At 35.9% G+C, this 18,608-nt stretch overlaps 1 non-coding gene and 1 pseudogene across 1 annotated transcript; both read right to left on the bottom strand.

Moving 5' to 3' along the window:
* Positions 1–10,083: 10,083 nt before the first annotated feature.
* On the bottom strand, positions 10,084–10,185 carry LOC125925033 (U6 spliceosomal RNA). Its single transcript, XR_007458683.1, has one exon. It is a non-coding gene; the product is annotated as a U6 spliceosomal RNA (small nuclear RNA).
* Positions 10,186–17,166: 6,981 nt separating this feature from the next.
* Positions 17,167–17,913, bottom strand: LOC125924949 (ATP synthase F(0) complex subunit C2, mitochondrial-like; annotated as a pseudogene).
* Between the last annotated feature and the right edge of the window lie 695 nt (positions 17,914–18,608).

Genomic DNA, 18,608 nt, shown 5'->3' with positions numbered 1-18,608 from the left:
ATCAAAACCACACTCAGATACCACCTCACGCCAGTCAGAGTGGCCAAAATGAAGAAATCAGGAGACTATAGATGCTGGAGAGGATGTGGAGAAACAGGAACCCTCTTGCACTGTTGGTGGGAATGCAAATTGGTGCAGCCGCTCTGGAAAGCAGTGTGGAGGTTCCTCAGAAAATTAAAAATAGACCTACCCTATGACCCAGCAATAGCACTGCTAGGAATTTATCCAAGGGATACAGGAGTACTGATGCATAGGGGCACCTGTACCCCAATGTTTATAGCGGCACTCTCAACAATAGCCAAATTATGGAAAGAGCCTAAATGTCCATCAACTGATGAATGGATAAAGAAATTGTGGTTTATATACACAATGGAATACTATGTGGCAATGAGAAAAAATGAAATATGGCCTTTTGTAGCAACATGGATGGAACTGGAGAGTGTGATGCTAAGTGAAATAAGCCATACAGAGAAAGACAGATACCATATGGTTTCACTCTTATGTGGATCCTGAGAAACATAACAGAAACCCATGGGGGAGGGGAAGGAAAAAAAAAAAAAAAAAGAGGTTAGAGTGGGAGAGAGCCAAAGCATAAGAGGCTGTTAAAAACTGAGAACAAATTGAGGGTTGATGGGGGGTGGGAGGGAGGGCAGGGTGGGTGATGGGTATTGAGGAGGGCACCTTTTGGGATGAGCACTGGGTGTTGTATGGAAACCAATTTGACAGTAAATTTCATATATTAAAAAATAAAAAATAAAAAAAAAAACCATCCAAAAAACAAATAATCCAATTAAAAAATGGGCAGAAGACAGGAATAGACATTTTTTTCCAAAGAAGACATCCAGATGGCTAACAGATACATGAAAAGATGTTCCGTATCACTCATCTCCAGAGAAATACAAATCAAAATTACAATGAGATATAACAATGTATTTGCCATTTTTCCTGCTCTCCACTTCTATCCAATGTTCAATTCAGCCTCAGATCATCATACCATTTCTTGTTGCTTCTCATTCTCTACCACACTTCTTTAAGTTTTTAAAATTTTTTATTTATTTTTGAGAGATAGAGAGAGCAGGGGAAAAGCAGAGAGCATCAGGTGAAAACCTATTGATCATCATTCAGTTTAACTGCCTCATCTTGTAAAGAATCCCTTCCTCAGAAGATTGGTTACTGCCTTCTCTGATTATAGAGATCATTATTCTGCATATAATCTTGCTACTGTACTCATATTTGTATGCCCAACTTTCCCTTAGAGTCACCACGCTCTTCAGTAGCTACCATTTATTTAGTTTCTATTCTGTATAAGGAAGTGCACTTTTCACTCTAGATGCATATGAAGTAGATGCTAGTCCTTTTTCAAGTTTATGGGTTGGAACACTCCTCAGAGACTAACAGTTGTTAAGGGGAAGATTCAAGACTCTAATAAAAGTCTTTCAAATCCCAAAGCTCTAATTTGCATCATAGTGTAATTTACATAATACCAATTAGAACCATATCATATCATTCACTTCGAATAGATGATAAATCTGAGCCTCAGATGTCAAAACTTGTCCACGTCCAGACAGGACTGGATTTAAAAATATTCTAGGACATCATACCCATTTCCCATTCCATCAGAGATTTACAGATAAATGACTAGGTAAAGACTTCCATGACCACATGGGTTTATAAGGAAAGGACTAAAAAAGACTGAAAAATAAAGCTTAGGTATTGAGATTTTAGGCTTAGTAAATGAGCGACAGAAGCAGGTTTATGGAGTAGAGGAACCTACTAGATTCCAGATGGCAGGTCTTGTCTTAATTATTAGAAGTGTGAAGTGATGATAGGCTTTTAGGAAAAATTCTTAACTGGAAATTTGGAGTAATTTCAATATGAACTCCAAACCTATTTGCAGCAAATGGTTACTGGGCTAGCCTAATTTATAGAAAGCTTGGTTAATTTCTCACATTCTGACCTACATCTTTCAATCACAGTAAGTAGTCTTTAACACCAGGCACTGCCAAGTGAGGCAAATTCTCATTCATTGGATGTAGTGGAAAGATGATGAGAGATTGGTGGCACTATCGATTCATTAATGTAAGAAGTCATTATCGATCATCTGTGATGTATAGGAAGATATTATAGACAAGTGTTACACGTTGAAAAGTGAAGTAAGCTTATATTTTAGAAATGGAGGCATGCAATCAACAAGTACACAGGGAAATGAATTTACAAATGGTATGAGCTGTGCTGTGAAGGAAATAAATACAAGACTATGATTTTTTTAAAAGTAATAATGCCTGTGCACATGGTAGGTAAGGGGAAGTCTCTTGATCACGTAGTCAAAAAATTCCTCTCTGATGACATGATATTTGAGTTTAGAAGGCCAATAAAAAATGAAAGAAATCAAGGAAGCACATCTTCAGAAAATAAAACATGTGCAAAACCTGAGGTGGGAGCTCACCTGAGTGAAAACCAGAAGGAAAGAAGGCTACTTCAAGATTAGTGTCATTTTATAGATACATCTTTCAGAAACTGCTATCCCAGTCATTTTTTTCTTTCCTTGTCCTAGTAGAAAAGGAAGAGTTGGATTATTGAGTTGAATCTCAAATCATTATCTCGCAAAGGAACATGTGCCAACTGTTGGTTCACCTTGCAAATAATACTCCCAGAGATGCCAACCACACTGTTATCCAAATACCAATCATCTAAACAAGGCTAGTCTAGTGGATTCTCTCACATAAATCTCTTATATCACAACTTCACATACAGAAATATTTTTTTTCATTCACTTAACGCTGTGTGGCTTCATGCTTATAAAAACAGATGATGGAGTAAGATAGAAGTGGATCATGTTAAGTATACCTAATAATGCTGTGTTACCACATTCCAGTTTCTTTACTACTTAGTGCCTCCATTTCCCTATAATCTAGAAAAGGAATGATAATGGAATCAACCTCACAATATTTGTGTGAATATTTAATAGTTCATGCAAATCCCTTAGCAAATGCCTAGTGCATAGTAGATTTCAGCAAATGTTCATATCATTACTATTATAAGCTCTGCTTACAAGTCAAACATCTCTATAGCCATATTATGTTGATTTATACAGAATTATCTCTACTTCTTTCCTTCATTTAAGCAAAATGTCATTGCATCTGTCTTTTGAACATTAGGCTAAACTCTGTTTCACTTTTATAAAGATGAGAATGAGAAATATAAATATTATACTGTAGAGAAAAATCTCAAATTCCAGGTTAATACTTGCTTTCCTTTTTTGTTTCAACAATAAATACATACAAGTACAAACATAGTTTGAAGTCCTATTTCATTATATATCTAGTTAATTGAGCTTCATTGGAGTAAAAAACTTGTGAGAGCGTGTGTGGGTGTGTGTTGGGGATGTGTGTTTGGAGTGTGTGTGTTTGAGGTGGTGTGTATGTTAGGGCGTGTGCATGTTAGGGTGGGAAAAGAGAGAATGAGGGGCAGACATTTCATTCTTCTATTGGTAGAAAGATTATTTAGAAACAAAACTAAAGGTAGACATTAATGCAGATTTATTTGGATAAAGATTTTTAAAAGATGATTATCTCAGATCCAGGCTTAATACCACGTATTTAATAGTTGCATAAATTGCCATTAATAGCTGTTGTACTTTTAAACATTCAAGGTTGTAGAGGACATTAAACACCAGTGATAAATAATAAACATAATACGGGCAAGCCAGAAGAAATCCTCACAGTCATGTCCACTTGAATGTCTAATAGTTATCTTAATATGTACAAAATAAATATATATTTTAAATCTACTTTCAACATGATTCTGATGCAATCTGATATTTCTCAGTAAGTAGAAATCCATTCTTTCAGTTTCCTAGGCCCAATTTTTCCAGCCATTTTCACTTATCTCTTTCATATATTTCTCATCCATATCCATCAGCAAATCCTATCAAATCTACCTTGAAAAAATGTCCAGAGTCCAGCTATTTCTTATAATCACCATAACAACCCCACTGTATAGGCCCTGGCAGCCCTAATTTAGGGCATTGCAGTAGCTTCCAAACTGGTATCCCTGCTTCCACCCTTCCCTCAATGGTCTGGTCTCCATCCAGTAACCAAAAAGACCAGATATATTGCATTTATATTAACATCAATCAGGTAGCTTCCCCCTCACACATATTAAGCCAAATATTTTACTTGTTTCATTTTTTAGTTTTTATTTTTCTTTAATTTTTTAATGTTTACTTATTTTTGAGAGAGAGGGGGAGAGAGAGAGAGAGTGGGGAGGGGCAGATAGAGAGGGAGACACAGAAACAGAAGCAGGCTCCAGGCTCTGAGCTGTCAGCACAGAGCCACATGAGGAGCTCGAACTCACGAACTGTGAGGTCATGACCTGAGCCGAAGTATGACGCTTAACCAACCAAGCCACCCAGGCGCCCCTAAGCTAAAGTTTTTAAATGACCCATAAGACAACCAGCTATGTCACTGCCTTCATTTTTTACCATTTTTTCATCCTTAAATCTGCTGCTTTCACAGTGTCCTCTCGTTCTCTTTATCCTTATGCCAATTTCTGCTTTAAGGACTATCAGTTGCTACCTCTTGACCTGAATTATTTTCTCCTAGATGTCTATAGTGGTTGACCTTACTTCCTTTAGGTATCTGCTGAAGTGTCACTTCCACCGAGGCCTTTCCTATTAAGTCTATATAAAATAGCTAGCCTTTACACCACTTGTGATCCAACCAACTGTGCTATATTTTTCCCTAAAATTCCTATTACTACCTGAAATGTATTAATTTATGTCTAGAGCCTTTCTTTTGTCCCTACTAAATAGTACTCAATTGGGTAGTTTACTTAGGGAGAGGAGAGGACTTTGTGTGGAATCCCAGCAACTCAAGAACCATAAATGGTAATTTGTAGGTACTCAGTATTTTTTTATTTAAAAAAAAATCAATGTGAATGATTTACATACAAATAGTGGCTATATGGACAAACACAAGTAAACTTAAGGAAAAAAAGCTATAACTGAAGCATTCCTAGTACAATATGACATCTAAGAAATATATGCAAAGTATTTAAATTACTCCTTAAAAATTAATGTGCTTAATATTTTGCTTACAACATGAAATTTAACATCAAAAAAGAACAAAAGCAATATAAACCTTTTTCTGACCATTGATGAAATTATTTCCTTATGAGGAAAAAATTTATAATACTGAACTATGTGCTACGTATTCCTCATAAAGATACATGTAAACTATGGTACAAGTTCAGAGAAGGGACCACAGTGGTTTTCAATCCAAGATGAGTGGAAAATCACACTAAAAACTTCTAGATTGACCATCTAAAGTCCAAACTTCAGCCTTAATCCAGATCTACTGAAGTGAATCTCTGAGAATAAAGTCCAAGAATATTCACTTGTAAAAATAATCTCCCAGATGTTATTTATCTGTATTGTTGTGACATCTGTATTATTGTAAACATCTGTCAGTAGACTTGTGTTGACAAAAGCCTACTTGATTAAATGAACCATGTGTCTGAGTCAAGCCTTATTATCTTATATTAAGGTGTCAGATGTAAATTAAGAGAGTTACATTATTATTTTTTATTTTATTTTAGAGAGAGGGAGTGTGCACGAACCAGGAAGAGGGGTGGAGGGAGAGAGAGGAGAGAATCTCAAGTAGGCTTCAGGCTCAGCATGAATCCTGACACAGGGCTTGATCCCACAACTCTGGGATCATGACCTGAGCCTAAATCAAGAGTTGGACACTCAACCAGCGGAGCCACCCAAGCGCCCCAATTAAATTGTTTTTAAACCTTTGGTAATGCTTATTAAATTTGGTATTGTGAACAATATTAAACTTCATTTTGATTTAGTACAAGCCATATTTATATTTGGGTTTGCATTATTCTCTTCCCACTGAGAACATTAACTAAAACCACCAAGAGAAATTTTGGTTGCCTATGACGATGAATATTTCTATCTAATTCAATAAGGAAGAAATGTGGATTTGGGGGAAACTTTATAAAATTGTTCTTGGAGTGTATTTCATTTATTTGTGATAAATATATCATCTCTGTAAAACTAGGGATTAGAAATCAGTTTACCTTGCTGCATCTATCAGCATATAGCTAAAAAAGGCTAAGCTGTATAATTCTTTCTTGTGTAGAAATTCTGGGTAAACAAGTAATGCAAGATATCAATTTTAAATTGAACTTCTCCCTGTATTAAAGCATGCTTGACATTCCCTTAATAAAAATGACAAATCAAATAAACAGAATTAGCAAATATTTTTTTAAAACAAAAATGGAAAAAAGCAAACACTGTTTTCTATATGCTTGATACATGTAACAAAATGGATATGATTAGTGAAATAATGAGTAAAATAAGCAAGATTGAAAAGTACATTATAGTATAATGTTTTTAAGTTACAAAGTGACAAACACTAAATAATATAATCTGATGAAAATACAAGAAGAAGCAATGTAATAAAAATGGTTATTTGGGTATGGGAGGGAGCATGCAAACGATAAGGATGTAGCATTGAAGTTGCACAAAAACTAAGAGATTCTAATACTCTCACTGAAAACGTTTGTCAAAATTTATCTCTTGTGAGATTAAATAGTAATTGATTGATATAAATTGTGCCTTATGAAATGAAAAAATGTCTAATGTTGTATGAATTAACATTCTCAAAATTATAAACAGAACCTAATTTTAGGATGTTAAGAGAATTACCTCAGATATGGTACATATTTATCTTAGACACTGAAAACCGACTAGTGTCAAGCATCTTATTCACTGCGAACATAGTTCCTTAAAAAAGAACAATAACAACAACAGCAAAAACTTCTCAAACAACAACAACAAAAAACCATCCAGCTGTACTTGAAGATATTTGGGGATTATTTGCTTTTTATCAAAAGCTATTTATTTGATTTATGCCTATTCTGGAAGATTCCAAACTAGAAACTTCTTTATAATGAATCAATAAATTAATAAATTATTCAACAAATTAAAGATAAGATATGTGGCAATGATTTCTAATAAAAATTTTGAGTATTTCCCTTTTTAATTCAATTTTGATACCTTACTTTATTATTTCTATGCACTTTTGAATCCGCTGACTATTCTAAGTATAGTGATCATGATACAAGATAACTCTGAGTTTTGTAAATAACCTTCTCATTAATATGTTCCCACAGCCAAGGAGAAGGCAACATTCAAAGGGGATTTATTCACATAAAGGGAGACAGATGTGCCTTCTAACTTAAAATATTTGAAAGTAAAAGAAACGTGATACAAGTAAAAGCATGCTTATGGATGAATATGAGTATGTCCTTTTAAAAGGAAAAGGTAACCATTTCTTCTGTTGATTTGGGGTAAAATTCCACAGTGCCTTTAGCTGCTTTCTGCTGGTAGGAATATTCTTTCAGTTCTCATTTTCAATGTAGGTTACTTGTATGATGTGAAATATTCTTAATGTATCAGGCAATTTGTCTGAAATCTTCTCTAATGGCTCCTAATTATTTTCTCCTATATTATACTTGGTGGGTGGGATGAAATAGATAACTAAAAATAAGCATGCCTCACATGTATTAAGTCCTTAAAATGCACCAGAAACTGTTGTGAACAATTTGTACATATTAACTCTTAAATTTTAACTTCCTCTGAGCTAAGCAATTGTTGCCTGCATGCAAAGGAGAAGAAAACAAGTCACAGACAAGTAAATTGTCCAAGGTCACATAGGTAGTCAGAAGTAAGATCTGAGATATGAAGTTTTGTTTAATTGCAGACCTTATGCTCTTAACCATTATGCTTTATTATATCAAGGTTGTTAATCTATTATCACCTGAAGAATTAAACATCTAGAGAGTTAGCACAACTAAACACATGATTGAGGGAAACAAATGTTCCAATTCTTAGTACACTATTACGTAGCCAAAAGAAAATCAATATGATTATCTGGTTTTTATATACATATATTTATTAAATAATGCCATATTTAAAATAATTGTGCTTTATAGCCATAAAAAAACCCTCCAGTCTTCTTTAAATTTCTTTTACTTTAGAGAGAGAGAGAGAGGGAGAGAGAGAGAGAGAGAGAGAGAGAGAGAGAGAGAGGAAGCTGGGGAGAGGGGCCCAGGGAGAGAGACAGGGAGAATTTCAAGCAGGCTCCATGTTGAGCATGGATCCCACAATCCTGGGATTATGACCTAAGCCGAAACTAAGGGTCAGAAGCTCACCTGACTGAACCACCTAGGCACCCCCAAGTCTCTAGTCTTTAAATGCCTAAGCTTTGTAGGCACAGAACCAATAATATATTTATTTAGACCAGTGATGAACTGTGTTATTATGCTCCTTTGTGAGTAATTGAAATGGATATGGAATTTTAAACTGATTATGCTTACATATTGTGGGTTAAGTCAACATCAGTGAAGGAACTGCACTTCTTATAATATAGTCCCATTAAAAATGTTGGGAAAAAAGAAAATTGAGTCATTTGATTTTGGGTTCTGTCTAGTGCCCTACCAAAATAGAAGTGTCATTCACATTTTTATTCAGCCATACATGTGTAGTCTGCAGAATGACTGTATAGTCATTCTAAATACCTACGTTTAAGAGTCTATGAAACAAAATCATTTATTTAATGTCAAATAAGAGGGACAGTAAGATATGAGGGGGGAAAAAAACCACACTGCTCCAACCTCAGAGTTTTCAGAATCCAGAAAACTCAGTCTTAGGCTAGCATATACTCAGTTTGAAAGAATAATCACCTAGATTTTAGGTGCTAAATCAGAAGTCAGCAAACTGTAGTCCAAATGCCTAATGTGACCTTCTGCTTGTTTTTGTTTGCTTTCCATGTTGAACTAAGAAAGTATTTTTTTACCCTCAATGTTGAAAACAATCAAAAGCATCATATTGCCTGATGCATGAAAGTTATAGGAAATCAAAATTTGGCAGCTATATATAAGGTTTGTTTGTTTGTGTTTTTTTTCAAACACGAAGCACATTCATTCCTTTATGTATTGCCCATGGCTGTTTTTGCAATACATGGACATATTTCCGATGTTATGAAAGATGGTATAAATTGCAAAGCCTAAAATATTTGCTTTCTTTATAGAAAGATGTGCTGCCCCTCACAAATACTACCCATATGACATGGTAGCTGGGGAATTATCTTGCTGTGTGAAAGGAGCTAATCTCCATTCCTTTGGAGTGAATCTTTTCTGAGTAACTCAGTTTACTCTTCTTCATTAGATATGTCCATCTTGAACACTGGTTGTGACCGATTATTACAATCTTTATTTATAAATACTGTGTTTCTGTTGTCAAATATATAGTATTTTGTATCATATATGCAATAGTACATTATGTAATCATGGTGTTAATTTGAAAAAAAAAAAAACCTAAAAGCAGTTCTTATCCACAAATACTAGCACATTTAAATAGAAATAAATAATGTATTATTTATTTGTTAAAGCATGAGCTATGTCTTTGGATGTAATTTAAAGAAATTCTAACTTTAGGATAGATTAAAGTTGGGAATAAAACTAATCCTGGGGGATTTCACTATACCTCACATTTCTCAAGAGCAGTTTTCCCCCCCGATTATATTTTGAAGGACTCTCTCGTCTTATTTTCTTAAAGCAACTTAATTTCCTTGCAGATCACAATATTAAAAATTAAATTCATACTGAGGACCTATATCTAAAAAAAACAAAACAAAAGAATGGTTATCTCAGGTAAACTGTTCTACCATATAAATGAGAACTCTGGATTCTACACTACTGGAACAAAACTCTCCCTCCAGGCTTAATCTTCCATCAGAAAACTTTCTGTGTTGACTATATGAAAACTTCAATAGTTCTAAAGTTAAGGTACACATCTAATAATAAAGAATGGTATAATCTCTTCATACACTAGTATGAATAAACCTTTTCATTGACTTTTATTGTATTATGCAATTTGGCTAGGAATACTAATAATAAATTTTCTATTCAATTGTTAAAGAGTTCTAGGATAGCCTTAATCATATTCTTTCACTATATTTATTTCACTTTTTTCCATAAGGTTTTCTTTTATTGAAAAGGCCATTCACAAAATACCATGTCCATAGATTACACAATATGGAGCACTTGTGCAGGGGTCAAGGTAATCTTCTCAGTATCATTGCAATTTTAATATATGCACTACAGAAGTGAGCACCATATTTTTTATTTTTTATTTTTGAAAGTGTATTTATTCATTTTGAGAGAGACAGAGACAGCACCGGTGGGGAAGGGGCAGAGAAAGAAGGAAAGAGAGAATCCCAAGCAGGGACCATGCTGCCAGCACAGAGCCCGACGCGGGGCTCAAAACCATGAAGCCGAGAGATCATGACCTGAGCCAAAACCAAGAGTAGGACACTGAACTAAGTGACCCACCCAGGCACCCCTATATTTTTTATTTCTAATGACTTCATTTATACCCACAGTTTCTTTATCACTAATATATACCTTAGCTATCCAAAGGCTACATTGGCAGCTCCACATTCCCTCTTGAGTATCAAACCTGTGTCTCCCCAGTGTCCATTGAATATTCCTCTGCATGTTTCATGAACAACTTAATCTCAAAATGTTCAAACCTGAATTCATTTAGCTTTTCTTTTCTTTTCCAAGTTTACTTCATGTTGAGTATTCTTAATCAGTGAATGCTATCAATGTCCAGTCACTTTTCCGAAGCCAAAATACCGACATTATTCTCGACCTTTTCCTTACACTTTCTCCTCATTGCCGTACAGTCCCTCTCTCCACACATTGAAACATCTGGAGAGTACCAATTTTAGCTCCTAAGTATCTCCCTCTCTAAGTACTAAATACTCTTTTCTGTTCAACAGTCACATCCTCAGTTTGATTCATCATCTCTTATGCTCATGATGTTTATATTAGTCTCTTTACTAGATTCCTTGCCTAAATTCATTCTCAAACTATCCATATTCCACAATGCTTGCAAAATGATTAGGTAAATAAGATTCATTTTTTTTTAAACAAGTTTGCTTAAATAATTCAGTACACACTGCCCAAATTAAGTTCAAATATTGTTATGGCATAAGGAGTTCTGAGTCTTCATCCTATATCCTCCAAAATGGATGCCTTTTTTACTTAATTGTATCCTATAATTCAGCCTTGCTGAATTAGGGTCATTTCCCAGAACATGTTAATTTCCTCCTTGTACTTCTGGGCCTTTGGATAAAAAGCTCTATCTAGTTTGTTCTCTTAACTTTCTACCTGACCAATTCCTGCTGGATCTTTAAAACCCGGCTTAATTGTAATATCATCTGAAAAGTTTTTTCTAGTGTTGTCAGTGAAAATGGCAGAGTAAAGAAATCCAAAAGTTCATCCCTCCATAAAGGCAACAAAATCTTGTAAAAACTGTCAGAATCAACCTTTTCGGAATTCTGGAAACAGATCAAAAGCTTGCAACAATGAAGGCAAGATTTAAGTAAGAAAAGTATTCTGAATCTTGGTAAGAACAGAGAGATTTGTGGTATTTTAACTTTCCCTGTTCTCATTTCACATTCCCCAGTTAATACACAACACTTATACAGGTACCAGTACCAGAGGGTGGACAAGAACTCATTCTCAAAGAATCGTGGCTATTTATTTTGACCTGTCTAATGGCTCTCTGAAAGACCAGCTTAGAGGGTTTGCCTTTATCCTGCCTAACTTGGAACTCTACAGGTGCTGAGGCAGCTTTCTGGGGCATTTGTCAAAAACCTTTACAGGAAGATGTATATCTGTCTGAAACAATGGATAACACTTGGAGAAAATCACTCACTAATGAAAGAGCTTGGGAGAAAAGACCAAGGAATGAGATGCTTTAGGGAAACACCTGTTTTTAAAAGCTTCAACATAGTCCTGGGAATCTAGAAAGTCATGTGAATTTCCAGAGCAGGGCACATGCTCAATAAAGAATAAAGAAGGCCCTAAGCTCTCACTCTGACTGCCCTTCAGGATCTACACAGGGAGGAAGTAAAGGCTAAGGCAGAGTTGTAGACTGCTGAGCTGAGTGTTGAAGACCTGCCCAGCATACATACATGCCACTGGAAAAGACTGGAGTTTATTGTTTCCAAGTGTTTAAGCAAATCTCTGTCCAGTCTCTAGCTCGCCACCAAACTAATAGAAACATTAGTGGCAACACATGACCCAGAATAGGGACTTTAAAAATTAGCTCTGAAAAGTTACCAAACAAAAAATAGCAACAAGGAAAAACAGCAAACCCTGGGGGCATTGGGTAATCTGATTTCCAGAATTGCCAAATTATTATATTAAAAATGTTCAGTTTTCAACAAAAATATGATGCATACAACTAATATGATCATATATGGCCCATAAACAGGAGGGGAGGAAACTCAATAAACAGAAACTGTCCCTAAGGAAGCCCAAAATTGATCTTGTTAGATTAAGACTAATCTACTTTATGTTTCTATTTCTAGAATATGTTCAGAGTTGGCAAATCCATTGAGACAAAATATATTATTGGTTTCTAGGGGAAGGGACAGGGGAAAATAAGGAGTGACTCCTTAAAATGGGTATGGAGTTTCTTTTTGAGGTGATTAAAACTTTCAGGAATTAGGTGGTGGTGATGGTTGCACAACATTGTGAATATGCTGCATAGCACTGAATTGTATAATTTAAAATGTTTAAGGTGGAGAATCTTATGTCATATGAATGTATCTAAATAAAAATATGAGTTCCTCCACCCACTGAAAAAGCTTTCAAGACTTCTTCACATTAGGTTTGATACTCTCTATAGGTATCATGGGTTCCTGTTACATATCTCTAACAGGAGAAATTGCTATTTATTTGCATGTCTTTTCACCTTGACTGTGGATTTATGGGTATTATTGATAATACGTCTGTCTGATAGCTATAAGTGTGCTTGAGGTACAAATCCACCACACTGGAAAAATTTTATAATAGAACGTGCCTGCTAGGGATTTGTCTGTGATCATAAGGCAGATTCAAAATGAGAATGGTAATTGCCCTGAAAGTAACTGTCTAGAAGGAATATAGTAAATAGAATACAGTATAGCTATTCATCTTTCAGAGGTGGTCAAAAACAGCCACCTTTTGGAGTGGACACAGAGAGCCTTATTCTGAGCCATCAAAGGCATTGCTATAGCTCAAAACATGCTAAGCACAAGTGAAACAGTTCAACTGTAAGATTCATAATTGAAATATAGGATATTATACACATTGTGTCAGAAAAAAGTAAAATAGAAGAGTAAATGCTACAGAAAGAGCTATTGGGGATATTGTGACAGGATCTGGGCCTGAATAATGGTTATTTAAACCTTCAAAGTGACTCACCATCTCCCCATCTGTATACGGAATTCTACCATGTCCAATTGGGTCGTTATCAAAATAAATGTGGTTAACAGATGTCTTCAAAGTCTAAGACAATTAATTGGATATGATGGAACAAGAATACATTTGAAAATTATCATAAGTTTGCAGGATTTGATAGCTAGAAAAACTGTAGTGCTTGTAATAGAATGAGGAAGACAAGAAGTCAATCCATTCTGAGTAAAAGATGATAACAAAGAGGATTGGACATGTTATTATGAAGACCAAGTGGAACACAGATATAAAATGCGAGAACTCAGGGTAAGGACAGACCTTTCTTAATATAAGCCAAGAGTTTTTGCAAACAAAATAAAAGTAGATGCTCTTCAAATTCACTGGGTTTTCTTGCTATAAATGACAGCCAGAAATTCATGTAACAAATAAGGAACATATTTTAGGCAAATTATTTTCTTTTTGTTGTTGTTTTTGTTTCAGTTTTTATTTTATTATAATAAACTTAATGCTGCAATCCAGCTAGACTTGGAGGGGAGTAAGGAAAACATGGAACCCATAGAACTGCAGGAAGAACACAGAGATCATAGGATATTTCCAGCAGATGGGGATGAAGGGGTGCTCTCCTGAGCTACAGAAGGAATGGTATCATAGTTAAGATAAAACACAAGTCAAATTTATTAGATTTGTCCACAATCAGCAATGGTGATCTTCTTACTGGTCTTGTCATTCCCGGACCCAGACAACTGCATGGCTTCCACAATGTTCATGCCCTCTTATACTTTGCCAAGTATAACCACTTCTTTGCCATTCAACCACTTGGTCTTGGCAGTGCAAATGAAAAACTAGGAACCATTTGTGTTGTGTCCATCATATACCATGGACAAGATGTCAGGACACATATGCTTCAGGATAAAATTCTCATCATCAAATTTCTACCCCTGGATGGACTCGCTGCCACCATCCTGGCACATTAATCCTGGAATAATTCTATGAAAGCAGTAGTTTTTAAAACCAAATCCTTTTCCCCAGTGCTCAGAGCATGACAGTTCTCTGCTGTCTTTGGAACTTTGTCTGGAAACAACTTACAGGAGGTGCAGTTGAAGGGCTCACAGTCCATAGTGATGTCGAAAAACACAGTGGTGCTGACCACGGCTCGGTGGCATGGATGGTGTGGGGTGGCAGCATCCACAAGGCAAGCAACTTTTCTTCTAATTCATATTTCTAATAATTGTTCTGATTATTAATTCGTTAAGCCATGTAATCAATATTTACCAAAGGCCCAATATATGTTGAGAATAGATGGAGAAATACTATTTACAAAGATCCCACCTTTATGCAGCATACATAGTGATGAAGTTAAATATGTCAATCAAGGAAGGTCCTAATGTTTGATTTAAGAATATCAGTGAGTATATACATTGCAAATCTGTTAGCACGTAATTTGTCTGCCCTCTTTTCCTCAGTAGATTAATTCACTGTTATTATTAAATTCATGGCAAGTCCCATAAGTTGCTTCACCAAGTGGAAGCATTTTCACTAAACTACTCAGTTCTGAGCTGTTAGTACTGCTTCCTTAGTTTGTCATTATTTTATGTACCAATAATGTGCTAAGTAAAAACTGTTTATTGCTGGGGCTTGGCTCAGAGCATATAAAATCAAGGTAGAGTAGATAGTTTTCCTGTCACACACAAAATTTTACAGTCTAGAAAATGAAGCAAATTTATACAAATATGAAATTATTAATTAGAGTATGGAAGGAGATGCATAGCTTGTTAGCTATAGGTAAAACCTGTCCAACTCAATGTTTTCATCAGAATTCTGATATTAAGAGTTAAATACCAGTACCCCAGGATCATGATTCAGTAGAATATCCTGTGTCCAGAGCAAAATGACTAGCCAAAGTGACAGGAGGTATTTTATATCTCGTTCCACTAGCATAGTCTACGGTAGGCTCTTCATTCTCAGAAGTCAAGATGGTAGCATGTTGCTTGATTAGAACTATATTTATAATCATGTATGTCTCCAAATTTCCAGTTTAATTCCTTTAAAAATATCAACACTAATTAGATATAACGTATTTAAAATTTAACTTAGAATAGATTTATTTACAACATAACTGAAAAGTCTATAAATAGTACCTTAATTAGGTAAAGGATCTAAACAAAAAGAAAGCCTATAAGCAGAATATACATTCATTTCAAGTAAGATTGGAGGAATTACTATGGAATGATCATGCGCTAAGCCACAGAGACATTTTTAATAAATTCCAAAGTGGAAATCAGTTTGTATGACCAAGGTAAAGTTGTTCTGGAAATTTATTTTGAATTTTTGAGCAAAGATAGTCTGGTGACAGGCAAGTTCAACTCAGATCGTTGATGAATAGATATGAATTGGATATAAAAAGTCAAGGAAAGTGTATGCAAGGGAATGCATTGCAGTGAAAAAAATACTGTGAGCAAAGATACAGAAGTCAAGTATAGGTGATGAGTTAGGGAAATGGCATATAGTTAAACTTGGCCAAAATTTAATGGTTATGAAGAATATGCTAGGAAGGAATAGATCCAACCATTAGTCTTTGTATTAGCCATGACTTATTATTAGCAAGTGATATTTCTTATGGAATTATGGAATTCTAAGATGTGCAGCTTATTAGAGACTGTTTATATATATAGCTAGATGGAGGAAATATTAGGGTTTTTTTTTCTCTTTTCAGGTAGCATGATGACCGGCATAAAAAGCTTTAGCAGAACCATGTTTTATCTGCTGTAGCAGAAAATATCTTAAAAGGAATTTTGATCAACTCAGCTTGATTCACATGTTCATCTCTAAATCAGTTTTTTTCTGGCTGAGGGAATGGAATTCCATTTGGTTGGACTTAGGTTAAATAACCACCACCACACCACTCTGCTAACTGAAATTGTTCCAATGGCTTATATCTGTTTTCCATTGCTGAATAACAAATTACTACAAACTTACAAGCATAATACAACACACAGTTATTGTCTCATAGTTTCTATGGTCAGGAGTGCAGGCAGTTTAGCAGGGTCCTTTTTTCAGGGACTGAATGCCCATCTCTATTGACAGCTTAGCTAAACTAGTCCACATTATCCTACCTTGGCATCCATTTTTGTGGACAAGTGGACGGCGGGCCTTGAATTGACACTAATCCCTCTCAAGAGTGCAAGGATGTGCCCTCAATAACAGCCCCCAGAGCCACAAGACTTCCTCCAACATCTCTTGCTATATGCACTCTCCCCTGCCTCCCTGGCCTTTCCCCTTGTGAGCCCCTTGGTAAGATACCCCACCCATAGAAGCTTACCAAAATCCTGCTTCCTTTGGTTTGAACTGACCAATACAGCCTCAGCCTGGGAACTCCAAAGCATGCAACCCTTAGATCCTAATAATGGCATGTGTTGCATGTCCTACTGTGTTCTCTCTACCTGCCTTGAGTTTCCCGCATGCCCTTAGAGGTGTGACCTGCGTCTCCTCCAGGACCTATGAATAATAAATGTGTCTATCTTACTTTCTCTTGTGATCTTCTGTTGAATCACTGTTCACCATCTGACACTCTGGGGGTCCACTTAATAAATGCTAATTTAACAAAGTCAATAATCTGGAAACTAGAGGAGACAGTAATCTACTTCAAATACCTTCAGATTGTTGGAAAAATTCATTTCTTTTATTTTTTTCTTAAATTTTTATTTTAATGTTTATTTTTGAGAGAGAGAGAGAGAGAGAGCGAGCAGGGGATGGGCAGAGACAGAGGGAGATGCAGAATCTGAAGTAGCTCCAGGCTCTAAGCTGTCAGCACAAAGCCCAACAGGAGGCTCAAACTCACGAATAGTGAGATCATGACCTAAGCCAAAGTTGGACGCTTTAACCAACTGAGCCACCCAGGTGCCTCATGATAAAAATAAATAAATAAATAAATAAATAAATAAATAAATAATATTAATTAATTAATTAAATTAACTAAATAACACAAATAATAATTTTTTTCTTATTAATACAGTATTTGCCTTCTCTGTGTCAAATTCTGAACCAACCACTTTCTCCACGTAGGGAGGTGTAGGAAAAGGAACATACAAAGCATATGAGACCTGGGAGAAAGACCCATGGCAGGTGAAGACGGCTCTGTCATATGGAGAAGAGGATGACAAAGGCCACCATCAGGCAAAAAAAAAAAACCCATCGCCTCTGAGACAGAAAAGCCTAGAATGGCACAGTCTAGGAGAAGAGCTCCTGCTTCAAAAAGGGGCTCCTGGCCTAACCAATGAGGAGGCTCCCAAACACAGTCCCAATTCCAGCCTCAGAGGCAGCCACCCCTACCATGGCTCCCCCAGCCCCAATGAACTTGTTTGCTGTGTCACTGCCCCATGAAATGGCACTGGTTCTCAATATGTGGCTAGGAGTAAGTGAGGTCAGGGGACACATGGCTGCCAAGCTGCTAAGGCTCTCATCTGTCAGGGTCTCCAGTGGTTTTAGCACTACTACTGCAGATAGTGATTGGCTCAACAGCTGAGAGGTGCTCTTGACCAAGAAGGTGGTGGAGAACTTTGCACAGGCATACATTTTCAGGGGATGAGGGGCTGTGGCGGGAGCACTGTTCCCAGTGCAGAGAAGACAACTCATTTCCTGTGATTGTAAGGTCTCCCTTTTCTTCCTGGCCATTAGTGAGGGACCAGTCTCGACACTTATAGACTGCTTGTAGTTTCTTTTCATGTGGCCCCCTCAACACATTAGTACTAACTTCAATGTCTGCAAGGAATTTTCTTTTTCTTTTTCTTTTTTCAGTTTGCTACTCATTGCTTGACCAGATACCATTCCTTAAGGTCTATAATAATTTCTCAAATAAATGCATGCATTTTTTTTTGAAATCTTTGCTTTAAAAGTTAAATATAGTCTCCAAGGTGTTCTTATATAATTTTTCACTCAGATTTACCTATTGATTTTCTTTGAATTATCACCTCAAATCCTTGCTTGCTAATCTACTTTTTCCTCACATTCACATCTTTTTCCAAAAACAATGCCTTGTTTATAGAAATAAACTTTTACAACCCTTTAGCTACTTGGCTTGTCCAGCATGCCTGAGTTCGTTGATTAAAAGCAATGTCCAGAGGTTAATGGCATAAATACCTTTCTTGACCAGCCTAAGACAACCATGGAGGAAATTTACACTTTTCTGAAATTTGTAATAACAGCTATTACCTGTATTAAGTGTTTCTCAGAAACTACATTTAAAGCTTTAAATCTTCTTCTAGAGTTATTATTCCTTTCTAGAT

Source organism: Panthera uncia, chromosome F2 (genome assembly GCF_023721935.1).
Source record: "Panthera uncia isolate 11264 chromosome F2, Puncia_PCG_1.0, whole genome shotgun sequence".
Classification (NCBI taxonomy): Eukaryota; Metazoa; Chordata; class Mammalia; order Carnivora; family Felidae; genus Panthera; species Panthera uncia.
Note: the sequence above shows the minus strand (reverse complement) of the source record. Positions and strands in the feature narration are given on the sequence as shown.